Raw genomic sequence first — 20116 nt, forward strand, 5'->3', positions numbered from 1 at the left:
AAAATTTTTTTTAGTAATGTAAATAGGCTTTTTATGGGTCTTTCAAAATTATTAGGTAGTTTATCATAATACAATAGTGCTTTTTAGAAATATGAACCCACCATTTAGAGATCCATAGATATATTCAGAAAGAAGGAATGTTTCTTCAATGAGTAGAGGAGTCTATTCTACTGGGTCTGTTTTAAATAAATGTAAGAGTGCAATGGAAAAAGAAAGAAACCCAAAGTGTATTTTGGGAATCAAGGGACTCAGGGACTGTGTTTCTAAAAGTAGAAATGTGTGACAGATCAAGAGACTTTAATCAGCTAGTGGGCCTGTAAATCTAGATGTAAACTTGGAGTTCCCCATTTCCACCCCACTATTGATAAGTTATTCATACTGTCTCAGGATGTAAAAATGGATGATACTTTCAATTATTTAAAATTAGAAACCATTAAACTTTTATGCTAGAATGTGCTTGTTACTTGTTTGAAACATGACATGTACCCTGGTATCTAAGGGGCAAGCCTACTGCCCATACTGGCAAATCTCCATGTTGTACTAAGAAAGATGCTATAAACTTCATTCTAAACACAATGGATGTGCTAAACTATCAATATCCTCTTTTATTTCACAAGCAAAATTTGGGAACAATATCAGTCCTTTGAATCTAGGCCAAATATTTTTAAGTTCCCAGAATTTGAAAAGATCACCCGGTACTTTTAGTTTTAATAAGTCAATGAAATTATGTTTAAGGTCAGCACAATAAATAGGCCACACTTTTTTGGTTTTGGATATCAGACAGATCCAATTTCATGAAGCTAAGAAAATATATTCTGTTTGTGAAACTTTACCATTATTTTTCAGGCAATCTCATACTGTTTTTGAACAACCACAGATGAGCAGTAGGCCATGAGGCAGAATGTGTCCAATGGAGAAGGGCACGTGATGCAATGAGAGCCAAAGAAGCGTATTTTCTTCTAGTATCTGCATGACTTGGCCAAGTCACTTGCACTCAATAGACTGCTCTTTCCTCATTTGGTAATAAGGATTGTGACTGGGTACTTTCCAAAATGACTTTTCATTTTTAAAACACTGAGACAATAAATCCTGCAGGTATGAGACCAGTAACTTCTCAACGGAAAGGACTCAATCTTGTGCATATCTGTACCCAACAATAAGAATGGTTGCTGGCAATCCGCTGAAAAGACCCAGGAACCAAGGAAGAACACAAACATTTATCATGTATCTTCTATGTGTGTGACCAAGAAGTGGGCTACAGGTTTTAAATATTAATTGTATTTCATCCTCGCCACCATCTCTTTTTTAATTATTATTATTATTATTTTTTCTCACCACCATCTCTGTAGTATTTTGATTGTGGCACCTACTTCATACTTGGGTAAACTGAGAGAGAGAGAGACACCAATTAAATGATCCACATTTATACAATACGGAGCAAAATTGTGATTTGAATAAAGATAGAGATGATTCCATATTCATTTTTGCTATGAAGACCACTGATGAAAATATCTGTGGCAATATTTTTTTCTGAGATAATTTGAGAACTGAACACATACATAACATACATTGAGAAGAAGAAATTAAAATGAGTGAGAGAATAGATGTGGTTTTCAACTGTGCTTTAAACTTTTGCACTCTCTTGGATCTCTTCTAAAACCACAGCAAATCAATCATCTGGCATCTGTGGAGGTCTCACACAGGTCAGCAGGGGCTCCTGTGCAGCTGTGTGTTTCTGGCACGTTATAATGGAAGCTGCTCTTGCGTGGCCTTAGACATGCTGCTGTAGCTGTGGGTGTCACCGTGCCAGCACGGGTTTCCTTTATCTCTTTTGCAACTTGAGAAATTTCAAAATCATACTCTGTTTCGTAAGCTTTCTTGACCCAGAGTCCAGAGGAAAGAGAAGGAGATTGAAATAATGACCTACAGGACTTTGTTTTGATATCCTCCCTGCAGTATGTCCTGAGGCAAATGTGTTCTTGGATATCAGAAAGATTGACTTTGATTTGGGTTATCTCAGATATCACTATTTTCTAGTGGATACATCAACCTCCTCACCATGTTTCTTATACTACTTTGGTGAAGATACAGAAGTATGAATTATGGAAATGCCAGAAAATACTTAGATGTATATACCTTCAAAATTTTGCATTCCATAGATCAAGTTTTTAGCAGGTTGATATCTTAGCAGACTTAAGGCATCATCAAGATGATCCTAAAGGTTACTTATTTATGAGTGTTTACAAAAGTCACATTTAAACCCAGAGGAACCTTTTTCCCTAATGTAAACCTCTAACACTAAGGTGCAAATCACTGACCATTATCTCGCAGCAGGGATTCAAGCAAGAGTCTCCTAATCGGTCTCCTGCTGAGGTCTACTCTCCACAATAGCAACCAGAGTAGTTTCTGCAAACCGTAAATCAGATTTCATTCTTCCAATGTGCAAAGTCTTCCGCAGGCTTCCCAACCTTTTTAGGATGAACATAGACTCCAGACCAGAGCCTACAGGTCAGCCACTACCTACCTCCCCAACCCCAATTTCTGCCAACCTTGCCCGGGCATCTCTAGCCTTTCTTGATTGGGACAAGTTCATTCCCTCCTGTAGACCTTTTTAATTGATGTTCTCTGAGCCTTCTCTCTCGTCCCCCAGTAGTAACATGGCACATTTCTTCACTGTATTCAGGTCTCTATAGGCTTTACCTTCTCAAAGGAAGTTTCCTAACAGTCTGTTCAAAATGACATTTCCCTTCCAGCCTACATTTTACCATGCATTCTTTCTTCAGCTTTGGTTTTATTCATAAAACTATCTTCTACCTGGCATTATATTACTTATTTGTATATAAGTTTATAATCCAAAAAAAAAGTCTATAATCCGTATCCCTATAAGAAAAAGTAAGTTCTATGAAGACAGAAATGTAAATCAGTATATCTCCGCCCCTTGAATAGTTTTCTACCTCTATCATTAAGTGGATGAATGGATATAAAACACGTTTTTATGTATGTTCAGTACTTCTATTATCACCAACACTAAATAAATATTAACTTCCTTGACATTGTTTTCTCTTTAAGTTATATAGCTCAGCTATTAAAAAAAATTATAACTACTATTTTCAGCTAAAATGAACTCAGAATTAGCAACCCTGAACATAATATCTCAAGCAATACATGAATGAATGCAAACAAACAAGCAAAAGATGGACTGACTGATAGGATCTATTTCTGTAATTGTCATTCTGTAATGGTCCACATGCTCTGGGAGGTAGCAGTTCTATGAGTCCACTATTCTACTTGATGTCGGTCTTTGAAGTATGAACACATGAAGTATATATGAAGTATGAACATGTATAAATACACCCAGAGTAGAGGTGAGTAAAAGGAGAAGGACCCTCTATAGGTTATTAGTTGTGATTGTAAGTGAGGTCAACTCTTGCCCAGCCCCTGGGTTTCTAGACCTTTGGGTGGGGGGAATATCATATAGAGCTCTCCAACTTACAAATACACTGTCTTGTATTATGGCATCCCATTCTTTCAGAATGTTTCCTTCAAGTTGGCATTTCAGTCATACCTCCAGAAGTCTATTCAAGCATTCAGCCAGTCCATGGCTGACTGCCTCTAGATAATGCAATGCCTGGTATGATGAGAGGATCCCATGCTCATGGGTCCAATTCACACCTCCTTCAGTATAGAGAGGGCTCTTCATCAGATGCTGTGCTGTGTGGCATCCCATACCTGTATATCTAACATTCCAGAAGTCCCAGAGAGTAAGTTTGGTGGGGACCTCATAAGCAAGAAAGGCAGATACATACCCAGATGAAGTATCCATTCCTGTGAGGATGACCTGCTGACTCTTCCATGATGAAAGAGCTCTAATGTATTCAACTTACATTGAGTATGTGGTTGGTCTCCTCAAAAAATAGTGCCATATGTGGGGCTTCATGTTGGTCACTATTGCTGAGGTTGAGAGATAGTGTGATTAGATTTGGTAAGTGAGAACCATATTGTTCAGTTCCTATGTGGCCTCCATCTTTATCATGATGGTCACTCCATTTATGTGTTTATCATTCTAATTTTAGAGTGTCAATGGCAAAGGCCGGGTAATGTCAGTTGGCCAAGTCATCTTGCCTACTTGATTCTTCAGTGTCTCATCCATGGTAGATACTTTCCAGTAAAAGTTAATGAGTAATATAAAAATTTTTCACTTTGTGTCTACTCCAACTTGTCCATTCATATACCTACACCTCTGACCTCCTCATTTCTAATCTTCTATGGATTTTTCTTCTTAGGCCCCTAAGACAGGCCATTGGCCACTCTCCAGAAATATGTGTATGTCTCACTATGGGCCATTTCTCCTCCCTCACAAGGTGGATAGCCAGGAGCACTGCTCAACACTCCACTCCTAAGACAGCTTCATTGTCTTCCAGATCCATTCCTGAATGTTGCAGTAACTTAGCTGCTGTCCATTTCCAGCTTGCACTATAACCCTAACAGAAGGGCCATGATGATGCTTTGGTCACTGAGTATCAATGGCAACTGAGATGCTGTGTTCTAGTAGCCTGGAAATATCTGGTCATTCCCCCCCTTTCCCAGTGTACAATCACTTGAGTAAATGGGTTGTGGGGTTTTTTGGGAAGGACTGAGGGAACAGTTACAGTTTCTTGCCACAATGTTACAATGTCCTTTCTTCTTCAGTCAGTGGGTTCTAGATCTGAACATTGGCTCAGATCTTGAAACCTAATAAGGTATTTTTTTCATTGGAGGTGACAACTTTTAGTCTCCTGCTCCTTCATTCCCCCTTTTTTAAATCTCCCCCCCTCTTTTAATCATAAATATCAAGTACCACCCATTGCCCCTAAAGTGTTCCACACTCTGTTTATCATCTATACAACTGCCTGTGGATCAAGGCCTCTTGGCTGTCCCTTCAACTTTAGAATAATTGTCATTAGAATAATTCTAACCTTCTAGATTCTGATGGTTGAGAACTGCTACCTGGCCTCCCTTACTTGCAGGCCACATCATCACTCTTGATGTTAACAAGCCCAGCTATGTGACTGCCTCCCCTACTGTTACCTATGGCCTTCAGAAGAGGCCACTACCAATATTCTCAGAGGTGCTGATGCCTCTTTCTGACAGTGAAATCATAGGCAGTCATGACTTTGAGTGAAGGAGAGAGGCAAGCAAGTTTGGATAGAAGTGTCCTGGCTTGCCAGGCTATTTAAGAAATGTTCATCAAGGACATTGGGGAATTCTTGAGGAAAGTAGGATGTCAGTGGAGTTCCTTGTCTCCCAGTAATAAGCCTGACTCCACAGCTCTTTCACACTTAGTCATTAGCTGGGAGTAGCCCAAAGAAGCAAATACAGTGATGAACTTCAGAGCATAACAATTGAACTTTGGGTCTATTTTGCTCCCTGTAGTCAGAGGTCTGTGAAGTGCATTCTCTTGGACTACCATATAACCTAAATGATAACCTGTAATAACATACCTAAATAAAGAGATATATTGATTCAGTGGAATACTGGACAGTAGTGAAAATCAACAAGTTACTGCTACATACAACACAATGGATGAATCTCACAAACAGAATGTAGAGTAAAATAATCTAAGCACAAAAGAGCACATACCATACATTTTCATGATATATTTTTAAAAAATAGACAAAATAGACCTTAAATGTTAGAAGCCAGGGTAATGGCTACTTCTGAAAAGAGGGGTAGAATAATGACAGAGATTGGGTGCATGGGAGTTTTTTGAGTTCCTAATACTTCTATTTCTATCTGGTAAATAATTAAATGGTATGTTCATTTTGCAATATTTGTCAAGCTGTACACTTAATATTTGTGCTCCTTTTATGTTATATTTCAATAAAAACTTTATTTAAATTGATAAATATGTATCATAACTCCTAACTTTTAGCTTTTATAAAATTGCTTTGAGGATTACCCTCATACATATATCTATGTGAACTTATTTGAATGTTTCTGCATATAGATTTCCAAAAATAGATTTTCTGACCAATATGAAGTTTTAAATTCCAATACTAAATATTAAATTGTCCTCCACAAAACCTATAAAATATCTGCTCCTATCCACATCAAGACTGATATTGAACATTGTCAAACATTTTATTTTTGCTAATCTTATAGTTAAAAATGGAGTCTTATTGTCTATAGGTATATAGTATACTTTGATGATCACTAGTGATAATAAGCATATTTTTATGTCTATTAGAAATTCATATTTCTTCAACTGTAAATAGCCTGCTCACTGTGTACATTTTTGTACAGGGTTGCCTTTTCTTGTGAACAATAGAAACTCTGTTTGTGTTAGGAAATTTGACTTTTGTCTCATTTGTTTCATAAGAGCACCCTGATTCATAATACTAAAATTTTTATATCATAGCAAAGAGGAAATCTATCTTTTTGCTGCAATGGCAGGAAGGCTTGTGTCTGGATCCTCTAAAAGTCATATCAGATGATTAAGAAAACGTGAAAAGTAAGTAGTTTAGGAATAAATCATATCCTTGATATATGTTATACAGAACTACAAACTTATCTTCTTCCAGGGGGTCTTTTACCACTTTGATTCCTGCAATAGTTTTAAAATGAAATTCAGGGGCTCCTGGGTGGTTCAGGCGGGTGGATTGATTAAGTATCTGCCTTCAGCTCAGGTCATGATTCCAGCATTCTGGGATTGAGCTGAGTTGGGCGCCCTAATCATCAGTCTGCTTCTCCATCCCCCTGTTCATACACACACACACACACACACACACACACACACACACACGCTCTCTCTAAGTAATAAATAAAGAAATCCTTAAAACCTGAAATTAATCAGAGCCTTTAAAATACAAGGGTGTATAGTGGAATTATATTATTACTGCTTAACTCATGGTCATCTATTGCTTAACAGGCCAATAAGTGAAAACTAAAAGCTTACTCATACTTCCGATCTTTCTTCTTACATCATCTTCTCAAAACTTCTCAGTAATTATTTCTTTTCCTCTTGTCACTCTTTCTTGACTATTATTAGCTTTATGTTCATACATTCATGACTGTGGAACATAAAAGTCAAGAGTGCTAAAGCCCAAGAAAAATTTCCTTTAATTTAATGAGACTGTACATCCTACTTGGTGGAAAAAAGGGGAAGTGGGCAATATCTATCTGTATCATGTTTCCATATCCATATTGTTCTTCACAGATTAAGTGTATAGCAGATCTCCCTTAGATAATGATCCTTTTATATGCTCAAGAAGTTTGAATGTACATTTCAAGATCTAATTTTGTTATTTTCTATCATGTTCCTTACAACACTTAGGATCTAAAACACGAGGCATCTAAATGTCTGACCTAATTTTCTATTTTTCTTCTTGATAGTTTTTAAAAATCACAGACAAAATAACCATCAAACTCACCATAGAAATATTTATCACTGTTGTTAACCGTAAGTCCTAAGATACACATTATGTCACATTTTAACATCTACAATTGGAAGGTGACTTACAACTAATAGCATATTATAGTTTGAATGGTAGTGTTTTTATTTATTTAAATTTTAATGTTACATAAAATAATGATGCACTTTACAATTAATAGTATCTTAAATGTAATGAGATGAATAATAGCATATTTTATAAAAGAATTGAACTTTTGTTCATGTTCAGACTTTCTGTCTAACTTTTCTTTTTAGTGATTCAGTTTTTGGTGTTAAAACAAAAACTTTGAGTCTCTCTAGCAATCATATCAAGAAAGCTTAGCTGTTAAAGTTTCTTTGTGGGGTTGTTAAATGTCTGCCTGAAATGTGTGAACAATTACAGAGATGTGATTTTTGGAGCCAGTTATTCATTCGCAACTTGGGAAAGTATTATTCAAGTAATGATAATATTTTTCTCTTTAATAGTTAGAGGTCTTTAATCCAAATAATCCCTTGAATGTTTTACAGACTCTACAGATTAGAGCTACATCTGCTCCTAATGAAATCTATTTACCTTCAGGGAAAAGCCTGGTGACTATTTATGACAACCAAAGGCAACACAATATAGTAAGAGTAGACATGCTATAAGTTAATTCTGACCAAAGCAATAAGAAAAACTTGAAAGTATATGTTTGTTTTTGGAACTTTGACAGCACAGCAGATTTTAAACTATCATTTCTAGGTTTCTATAAAACTAAACGCTCTGCTTTAGATGTTCCATTTTTTCTTTTTCTAATTTCCCATCTTTCACATGTTAGTTATTACTATTTATCTCAGGTTAGTTCTCATTTCTTCTGCATAGCCTCTCCAATATCTCCAAATAGGTCAAGTACCCCAATTAAACACTCCCTGGTATCTTGCACTTACTCTTTAGCAAACTGCAATGTAGTTGTGTGTCTATTGGTCTATATTCTCCACTACATCATAAATCTTTACAAGACATAAAAGATCACGCATCACTGTACATCAGTTATCTAGCATAGACTTGGCTCACATAGATTCTAAATAAAGACTACTGAATGAGTGAATAAATGTATGACTAGACATCTGGTCTGAAATTCCTTTCAAAGAAATAAAGAAACAAAGGAACAAACAAAGCCACAACTAACTCTTTTTGACAATCTCGGATTCCTGAAGCTATCTCCAAGTAGGTCAAGCCAAGGAAAGCAGACCAAATCAGCCTGTCTCAACCCAGACCCAGTAACCTAGAGTCTTGTAAAGGTAGGGACCATCAAGGGACAGAAAGTAGCTGACAGCAGCAATTCATTATCAACTTCTTTCAAAACTTGAGCAAATATTTGGCTTGTTATGACACTCACAAATAAATAACTACCTTGGGCAAGTGTCATATGTACTGTTTCCCTTCTACTAATTCTGCTATAAAGTTCATTCCAAGGAAAGCGTATCAAAACAAATTTCTATTGCCTAAGTCCCTGGCCAGCACAGTAATCAAGAGTATGTGGGTATATCAAATATAGGAGAAGGATCAAAGCCATTTGGTTGGCACTTTACAGATGCATGACTTATAAGAATGTTCTCATATAATCATTCTGAACTCCTGGTACAGCAGAGAAAAAAATGCCATAAATGTAACATCATAGAAATATAGAACAAGTCCCTGATAAAACCATGGAGAGAAGCCAGCAAGCATCACCACACCCAAGAATCATGACATTAAAATAACTCAAACACACCCCAGAGCTTTCTGATTTATTGTTTTGTTTTTAGTGTTTTCTCTGTTTAAAGAATTTTCCCATTCTTCTTTTTCTTTTGATGTTTTAGTTTTTCAGCTTTATTGAGGTATGATTGACAAAATTGTAAGATATTTAAAGTGGACGTCATGGCAGTTTGATATATGTACATTGTGAACGATTTCCCATCATCTAGTTAATTAACACACCCACCACCTCTCAATTTATCTTTTGTGGGAGGTAAGAACATTTAAGTTCTACTCTCTTAGAAAATTTCCATTACATAATATAGTGTTATCTACAAAAGTCACCATGTTTGGCGTTAGATCTTCAAATCTTATTCATCTTATAGCTGCAAGTTGTACCTTTTTACCAATTTCACCTATTCCCCCCGAACCCCACCAGCCCCTGGCAACCACTTTTCTACTCTTTATGTCTATGAGTTTGATTTTTTTCTAGATTCTGCACATAAGTGTTACAGTGCGGTATTTGTTTTTCTCTCTCTGGCTTATTTCACTTAGTATAATGCCCTTAAGGTCCATCCATGTTGCTACAAATGGGAGAATTTCCTTCATTATCATGGCTGAAAAATGAGAAAGATGTCTTTCTCATGTCTTTTGTATCCATTCATCTATTGATGGACAGTTAGGTGGTTTTCGAGTGTTGGCTATTGTTAAGTTTTTAAAATCTTGATTTTAAATAGTTAACTAAATCAGTGGATAAATACTGTTAAACTAGAAAAGATTAAGTAAATATTTTTTATATTAAAAAATCTACATTAACCCATTTCTTGTGATAGTTGTTCCCAAACCAAAACTGCAAAATTGCTCACATCATGGTGAAACAAAATAATGGTAATTATGTCACAAAAAATCTGAATCTAGTATCTTTGGCTACCTTAGGCCATCAAGAATGTAACTTTGTATAGTCTTTTGTTATCTAGGCCTATTAAACCATAATTTATTCATGTTTTACTGAAACAAATATGTGGTGCAATTAGTTAGTGTGTAATCCTGGAAATAAGTATAATTAAAGATCCATGCAAATTCATTTTTTAGACACTGTTTCAGTGCTTTCCTCATGAGACTTCCTCAATCAATATAATCATGACTAACTGGCTGATTGTCACAGAATAATTAACTTCTTATCAAACATTCAGTATAAGAATATGCTTACACAAATCTTTATTCTTGTGTACATTCAGTAGATTTTAACTTAAAACTTTATATGTGTGTGTATGTGTGTGTTCAGGTTTGGGTGGAGCAACACTGTGCTCTAAAAAAAAAATGTGTAAAATTTGATATCACACATTTTAACAGACATCATCTGTCTCTTCCCTTGGCGTCCTGGTTGAATTTGTCCATAGAGGCTGGATTTTTTCCCAAGGACCAAGAAACAAGCTGATGTAATGTTCATTTTCAATTCAAACTTGGCATTGGAAAGATAACAAAGTGAAAGCCAGTTTCTTCCAAAGACTAATAAAAATGTGAGTTGTGCCAAATATCCTTAAAATATACTGGGCAGCCCAGGAATAATGTCACTTAGTGCTGTAAACATAGGGCAGATTTTCACCCCTGCTTCTCAGTAAAACTCTGTACTTACATAAAATGTATTTGACGTGAAACCCACAAGTTCCCCACATGCAGTATAGCTCACCCAAGCCATGCTAATGCCTATTTTTCCTGGTCCATAAATGAAGACAGAGAAACTCTAAAGTTCAAATTCTAAACTATCATGATACAGGGATGCTTTTGTAAATTAAGCCAGTTCTGCATTGTTTCCTCTAGCTAGTTACTGGTTATGCCCTGGGTGTTTCCACTTCATTTACTTCCTGTGACTCTCCCACTCCCCACTATGTTTAAATAAAAACTGTTAGATGGAAACCCTGAAATTACACTTTTTGCAGGGAGATATGCCTTGGAATTGAGATTTTAAGAATCTTAGGAAAAAGTATTTTGGAAGAGACCTTAACCTTCTTTGGTATTTATTTGTACAGAAATTTAGAAATAATGTTTTTTTATTTTTTTAAATGTTTTATTTATTTATTCATGAGAGACACAGAGAGAGGCAAAGACATAGGCAGAGAGAGAAGCAGGCTCCATGCAGGGACCCTGATGTGGAACTCGATCCTGGGACTCCAGGATCACGCCCTGGGCTGAAGGAAGATGTTCAACCACTGAGCCACCCAGGTGCCTCATTAGAGTTCAATTTTCAAAGAAAATTGTAATCATGGTTTTAGATATTGATTATAATTATCAAGCTTAAACCTATACCTAGAATTAGTAAATCCACCTGCTTTTCCCCCCTCCCCTTGTAACAGCCCAATAGTCTCCCATGCTAAGAGAAAGTGCTACTTACCTTGCCCTGGCCTGAATGAGCATTCAGAATAAATTGGAATACAATGGCAGGCACATGACCTAGAGAAAAGCAATTAAAATGCACATTGTCCAGGGTGAGCAACAGGAGACTGCAGCAAAAGGCCTTTTATGACCAGCCGGACTTTAGCATAATTTGAAAAGTGCTTACTAGGTTTGTCTGGGTGGCTCAGTTGGTTAAAAGTCTGCCTTTAGATCAGGTGATGAACTCAGGGTCCTGAGAGTGGGCCCCACATCTCAGCGGGGGGTCTGCTTCTCCCTCTCCTTCTGTGATCTCTCTTGTTCTAACTCAAATAAATAAAATCTTTAAAAAAGAAAGAAAAAAAAGGGCTTACCAGATTAACAGATTCAAAAGAAGGAGCCCTGGGTGGCTGTAGCAAATTTAAGAGGTTTAAGGTAGTTGAGAGGAGTAGGAGAGTTTAGTATCTACCAGGCCAGGGAAACAAGGATATCAGAATGTCAATGTTTACTATCTAGGCAAAACACTTGAATCAACGTGGGGCTATGGAAAGACGGCCAGCTCTGTCAAATATATTCCTTATCACCATTATTTATTCCTAATCAACATGCTGAGGAAAGTGTCTGGGGTTGATCTCTCATCATATAAATGGTGAACCCAATACTAAATGATGTGTGGCAATAATCCAAGAAATAGCCCTCAGGACTCCCAGACACTACATTCGTGATTTTGCACTCCATCCTTCCTCACACTTGAACCATGAACCAGATGGTACACAAGGTCAAAGTCATGTGGATATGTAATGAATATGAGAGGATGATGAGGTTTTTACATCTCTACCACCACAGGTAGGAAAACCACTGTTAGAATTCATAGGCTGCTGCATTTGTTTTTCAGTTTGTTTTGCCTTTTTTATGCATACATTTTTTTCCCAATCTGCAGAGTTTGTGAAAATTTCTCTAATCCATAGTCTTCTGTTGTTTCATTCTAGCACCAAGAATTTAATATGACTTGTGATAAAAGTTGTCTACACAAGAAGGAATTTTGAAGATGATCTGGGTATTCTTATCACAGGAAGATACACTTACCTTAATAAGGGATATGTTTCTTAATCTGGAGATAATGAGGCTTAATGCTTTCTAACAGAGATAGGAAGGCCAAGAGGAGTGGCCAGGACAATACAAAAGCCAACTAAAGTTGGAGGAGAAAATAGAAATCTACAAAAGCATTGTGTGGGGGGTGCAGACCTGATACTAGAATTCTGAATCTATTTCTGGATTTTTTTCTGAATCCGTTTTCTGAATCCATTTCTGGATTTTTTTTTTCTCCATTTTTAAGTCAATGTCTTGACAGCTTGTTTAATCAAAATTTAAAAATTGACGAACGAAGAAATGACTTTAAAGAACTAATAAAACCAGAAATTGGACTGTTAGAACCAGAAATATCAAAATTGGGGGGAATTTGAAATTCACATTTTCTTAGAAATTAAATTCCAGGGGATCCCTGGGTGGTGCAGCGGCTTGGCGCCTGCCTTTGGCCCAGGGCATGATCCTGGAGACCCGGGATCGAATCCCACGTCAGGCTCCCGGTGCATGGAGCCTGCTTCTCCCTCTGCCTATGTCTCTGCCTCTCTCTCTCTCACTGTGTGCCTATCATAAATAAAAAAAAAAAAAGAAATTAAATTCCATAATGTATTTGAAAATTTTACCAAAATAACAAGCAAAACATGTTCAGAAGAGTTCATTTGTATCACTGTTACATCAGTACAGAATATATTGTGTTATAAACTTATGGTACTATAATTCTCTCTGAAAAGCAAATGTAATGGGTGTTTAAGTTCTCCCATTTAATTCAAATTTCTATACATGGAATTTCCCTAGCAAAGCAGGCTAGGTAAGCACCATAACATGAGCCACTGAGAGAGTCACAGATATTACTTTAAATTAGTCTAAGTGCCTTCTGGATGGTGTCCCTGTTATCTCCAGAAAAATGTTGCAAGTAAAAGGAAGATATTAAGCAACTATTACATTCTACGTTCACTAAAAAATTGTTTCTGACTTTAACTTAATACTATTGCTCAGTCACGTCTTTTCCACAAATATGGCAAAGAGCAAATGTTGTCTTAACAGTTTATTAGACAATATTTGAGGTTGATAGATAACTTAAAAAATGAAACACAAACCTATCATTTTTATTAAAAATGAACACATAAGGCATATTTAAAATAATAAATGAGAATAGACTGTAAAGAACACAAACATTGAAATTTATCTGCTAGACAATAAAATATTCCTAAAAGTTTAAGTGGTAGAGAGTCTCAAAATCAACTGGATGTTGAATGCAAAAATACAAAAATAATGGGGATCCCTGGGTGGCGCAGTGGTTTGGCGCTTGCCTTTGGCCCAGGGCGCGATCCTGGAGACCCGGGATCGAATCCCACGTCGGGGTCCCGGTGCATGGAGCCTGCTTCTCCCTCTGCCTGTGTCTCTGCCCCCCCCCCTCTGTGTGACTATCATAAATAAAAAAAATTAAAAAAAATACAAAAATAAGAACACCATCTCATTCTTTTATTTGTTGTTTAAAAATAAGATTTCTACTGAGACAAATTCAGGGTGATCATCTTCCCAAACATGCAGAAATTAAACTGACCTACCCCAAAACTTTGACTTATATGAAGAACTTCACAAAAAACTCACCTAACATTATCCTGAGGCAATTGGACAAATTCTTGACTCCTCTATCTATTTCTTTTACCTAAAGAAATGTTCAAGATTGTTAACTAAAATTATAATAGTAAAACCGTATCTTTCCTTGGAGTATGAACACTCTTCCTGACACAGACCTTAGATACACTACCTCATTTAATCTGTAGAGTACCTTCTAAGAGGGGTATTACTTGTCGTTACTTTCCCAGTGGGGGGGAAAAAAAAAAACAAGATTAATGTTTTTCCTAAAGGCACAGACCTAGAAGTAGTGGAAATACTAAACACTGACTCAGATCCAGTCTGTCTGATTCCAAAGTTCTGGTCTTTCCATGATGTCTTATTACCTGTCAGGCAAAATTGGAAATGAAAATGCTCATGTGCTGATGAATTTTATCAATTTGGATAATTTACCAAAGCATCACTGATGGGCAGCCCTGGTGGCCGAACGGTTTAGCACCACCTTCGGCCTGGGGTGTGATCCCGGAGGCCCAGGATCGAGTCCCACATCTGGCTCCCTGCATGGAGCCTGCTTCTCCCTCTGCCTGTGTCTCTGCCTCTCTCTCTCTCTCTGTGTCTCTTATGAATAAATAAATAAAATATATTTTTAAAAGATATTTATTTATTTATTTTAGAGAAGAGCAAGAAAGAGCCATAAAGAGTGGAGGCAGGGGAGAAGCAGAGGGAGAGGGAGAGGGAGAGAGAATCTCAAGCAGACTTCATGCTCAGCACAGAGCCGCTCACCTAATCTGAGCTGAAACCAAGAATTAGATGCTTAACCAAGTAACCCAACCAGGTGCCTGAGAAAGTTTCAAAAAAGAAAATTTCAACTTTTGATGTATATTGGCCGTACTACCTTCAGCAAAGTCTTGTGAGAGAGACACATTTGAGCTACATCTATCCAGTCTATAGACAGATATTGCAGAGAACACAGATCTACTAATGTAGATTCATTCTGCTACAGCCTAAATCAGCAATCTAAGGTGACTGAGAGCTCAGTGATTTGAAAACTCACTAAGTTACAAGAAAAAATCTAACTTTTCTACACATAAATGTAAGGAGATATAAGAAGGGACATCGATTGGGATGCCTGAATGGCTTAGCAGTTGAGCGCCTGCCTTTTGCTCAGGGCGTGATCCCGGATTCTCAGGTTTGAGTCCAACATCAGGCTCCTTGCATGGAGCCTGCTTCTTCCTCTGCCTATATCTCTGCCTCTCTCTCTCTCTGTGTCTCTCATGAATAAATAAATAAAAATCGTTTTTTTAAAAAAAGAAGAGACATCGAAAAGCCAGCCCAAGGAGTTATGATTGAGATGTAAAGTTTTTCAAGCACCTCCTATTAAGAGTTCTCTATCACATAATGGGAACCAGCCCAAAGCCCAAACTGAGATTAAGGAGGTTGCCTTCAAACCCAAACCTATATTTTCTGATGACCTCAAAGTAGCCTCTTAAGTGGAAATAGAAGAGGGATAGCCTGAGTTCAGAGGCAAACAAATAAAAGACCAGTGACTTGGGGATTGAAACTGATACCTAGAAACTCTAATTTGTTATGTTTACCTTCATATGATATGCACCGGAAACAAAAGTATGAAAGTTAGTTTGGTTTTAATGGGAATTGCAATACCTAAAGCAGCACCCAGAATTCAACCTGCCCTAGCAAGATGTGAGCTATGAGAGATGCACATACCTAAAATATCCTCCTCCTCATGACCACTACTGATGTGGTCAGGGAGCAGAAATAAGCAACAAAGAACTTCCTGGGAGAATAAAGTCAGGGACCAGGAAGGACAATTGAAAGATTATATCAGAGACAGCAGAGCCAGGGGCTGCCAGCTAGGCAAGCCAAGGAATGAAGGCTATCGATGGAGCAGGGAGTCTTCTCAATTCCTGACCAGCAGGATACTTGCTGCAGACCAATGCTTGCTATGCATTTTCCATGTTTACATTTCTTATAATTATTCACTTCTTCTTAACAATGGAATATTGAGTACTTAGTGTGTGTTGAAGAGGATATAGATAATTCGTATTTTAATCTATAGGCTATTGTCCCCTGAGGTCACCCTGAACAACCTGGAAAGGACTGAACAACACCAGGATCCTGAAATGAATACTAAAAATGGACAGGTTTCCTCTTTCTTGGAGAATAGGTATGCTCTATGTGTACAAGAAAATGATGCACATGGATATTTATCTGAAAGGAAGATCCTGGCAGAGCATGCTAGCTATCAATTTCTCACAGTAATAGAATATCTCCTTTTTAGCCATGCACTTGTCACTCAGAAAAAAAAAAAAAGACTAGGTTTCCCAGCTTCCTTTGCACCTAGGTATGACCATGTGATTAAGTTCTACACATTGGTTTGTAAGTGGAAGTGACATGTGTGACTTCGGATATATTATTTTAAAAGGAAGAAATATGCCCTCCCCTTTCCTTTGCTTCGACCCTTTGTCTTACTACAAAGTGGTGAGCCATTTTGAGCTTTACAGATACGTAACTGCCAAGAAACAAAGGAGCAACAAGGTATAAGAGCCTGACCTTATGACAGATGGAGCTGCTATATGAGCCTGAGCTGCTTACAATGGGATTGTAATATGAAAGAAAAGCTAATGCCATCTGAAGTAAGCTATTATTTTGAGCCATCCTTACCAAAATTAAATCTGCATTGTTACTAATATAGTTCCTCAGATTCATGTCATCATAGATTTTTTTTAGATTCACACTGAAACATTAGAAAATGATCATATTAAAAGATAGTTTTTAAAGAGCATAAAAGTTCTACATATATTTTATAACAATGGATTGAGTCACTAATCTTGATCAATTACTTAAAGAGCTGTTTCCATTGCCCACCAACAATAGACAAAAGCCTCTTACAGTAATGTACGCAAAATAATGTAAAATAGAGCAATCAAAAAATTGTATCAACAACATATATCACTACTTTTTTTATTTTTTTATATCACTACTTTTAATAAAAATGTTTACCCTATATGTGTCTATAACATATAATTATAAGAAGAAAATTTAGGCATTTTAGAATGATATATTTATAAGACATTTTACAATATCAAGCTGTATGAATGATCATGTATGTCAGTGGCACGTAGTGAATTTTTGTATTAATTTAAGAATAGCCAACCTCAAATATAAGTAAACTAATTTAGGATTACTTTTAATTTTCTCTCAATTGAGATAGCACAAAGTAAGTCATTATAAGATAAGGTGGATATATTCACACACACATATACAATATAATTATTTACCCATCATAAAACAATGATTTAAAACGACATATAAAATGGGTCAATTCTTCACATTGATTCCATAAAAAGTTCAGCTGTAGATAGAGCACAGGGTTGGATTTAAAGCTTGCCTTCAATCAAATTCTATTTCATGATGACAAGCAATTATAGCAGACACTGGTGATACCCTTCCTACATACCCCCAGTTCCCACCATTCTGGAGTACTCTCAGAATTTCCTCTTGCAAGTGCTCATTTCTCTCCATCGAAGGAATTTCTCTGGAGTACATGGCCCACAGTGGAAAGCAGGTCAAAGATGATGAAACATTGATATCTTCAGGTGTAGCTTCTGTCCACGTCAGGTGGGAAAAGAGACTACAAGCTTCCTCACTGGATAGGAGGTACATGTCTGAAGTGTGCTACATACTATCTCCTAGAGGTCCTCAGAGGGAATGGGTTCCAGTTTTCCATAGCAGTAATCTGCTTATTAACTTACCCTGTATTGATCTCACTTCTTATTCTCCTATCAAAGCTTTCTGGGATCTTCTAGAAAAATTATTTGCATTAAATTCCTTTTCTTGGGATCTATTTCTGAAGGGAACGTACCTAAGACACCAGCATTTAAAAACTATTTACAATTGACAAACCGGTTTTGCATGCACTTCTAATTTGTCCCCACAAAGCCTTAGAGGAAAAAGCAGAGGACATAATTTCACAAATGGGTCCCAGAAAATTTAAGTGACTTTCTTACAACCCTATCCACTAGTTTCACTGGCCAAGTGCAGACTGTCTCCTAAGACCAACACATTACTTTTTTGCAAATTGCTTTTATGAGGTTCTATTTGTTCCTGGCAAGAGAGACCCTTGCTTGGGTCCAGTTACACCCTCCATTTGTAAAGTAATAGATTAAGCAAAGACAAAGTAGGAGTCTTCCTTTCTCTTTAAAAAAAAAAAATATTTTTGTCTGTCATGGGAGAAAAACCAAATGACCAAGATGTCCATTTGAGTGTCCAAAATGTAGACAAGTCTCAAATAGAATGGGATCTTTCAGGACAAGCTTGACCCAAGAACCCAAGAATGGGTCCTTTTCAGGACAAGCACCCTTGAATTCATGGTAAGGTCACAACTGTAAGATGAATAAGAGGTTTACCTCTTTCTTATGTTAGCCTACTTTTGAACATCCCATTGCAATTAGACAAAAGATGGTTTTGCCCCACCTCCATGTATGAACTGAACAAAATTGCCTGATTCTATTGCCAAATAAATCTATAAATCTATCTTTAGTTACTTTACGGTCCCTCAAAGTCAAGAGTACTTGTAATTTGTACTAGGACACTCTTTTAAGTAACTGCACCCTTTATCTGCCGGTTTTCAAATTTTTCAGGTACACAATATTTGTCCAGGCTTCTCAGTGAGGATCATATTAATTTTATTGCAAATAATAGTAGAAGCATCTTAAGAACACTTTTTTCTTTGGATATATTTTCTTTCAAAAATATCCTTTCTTCCATTTATATCTATTGTTTCTCTCATCTCTGGTTTGCTAACAATAAAAGTAGGAGAAAAGGAAAAAGTAGGCCTCCAAAAAAGAGGCGTTTGTTGCTGAGAAATTATTCTACAATCATCATTTCATATGCTAAGATCCCAGCATATGCAATATACAGAAAGCTTAAGAGAGAAAAACAAAAAACAGCAGAAAACCGCACTAACATTAAATATAGTAGCCTTCAAGCAATTCTCTCTTTAATTCATCTAGTATAAAGCTGAATTCATTGAATAGATCCATTTAAATTTTACTCAATTTATGAACTTAACACTATATGATTTTATAATTTCCTTTCTTCTCTTTTTTTTTAAGATTTTGTTTATTTATTCATAAGAGACACACAGAGGCAGAGACATAGGTAGAGGGAGAAGCAGTCTCCCTGCTGGGAGCTGGATGCAAGACCTGATCCTAGGACCTCAGGATCACAACCTGAGCCAAAGGCAGACACTCAACTACTGAGCGACCCAAATGCCCCTTTCTTCTCTTTTCTAAACAGATAAAACACATAAAAAGGTATTCATCACACACATTTGCTTTTGCTAATTTTATAACAATGCAACATTTGGCATATGTAATTTCTGATTCATGAGAATGTGTTACAGACCACCCATGTTCAATCAATATAATACTGTTCTTTCTGATTGGAAAACAAGAACTAAAATTTTACAGTTCCCCCACCCTGGTAATGCTCCCTGCCAAGGAAACTTTCCAATCATAGACTCATCCTAATAGGTCCTCAAAAAATCCTTGTTGGAATTAATTAGCTCAAAAGAGTGACTCAATTTCAAACTTCAGAACCTAATTTAAGAACAAAATAGAAGCTTAGTTATTGAATGAAGAGGGTAAAGGATATTTTACAATAAGAATTCATGAACTTTTATTGACATTTGGCAAATATAATTTCTGATTCATGGTTTTCCTTCTATTTTTAATCCCAAAATATGATATTTAGAAGGTGTTAAGCTTGCTGAACTTCTGAACCCAATTTAAGGTTGATCTCCTTAATCCAACTTTTATTTATGATGCAGTATTTTCCAAAGTATATTTTAAGAGTATGTGCATAAAGAATCACCTTTAAAAAATTTGGTTAATAAGGTTAGAGAATAGTGCAAGATTTACAATTTAGCATACACAAAC

Source organism: Vulpes lagopus, chromosome 9 (genome assembly GCF_018345385.1).
Source record: "Vulpes lagopus strain Blue_001 chromosome 9, ASM1834538v1, whole genome shotgun sequence".
NCBI lineage: Eukaryota > Metazoa > Chordata > Mammalia > Carnivora > Canidae > Vulpes > Vulpes lagopus.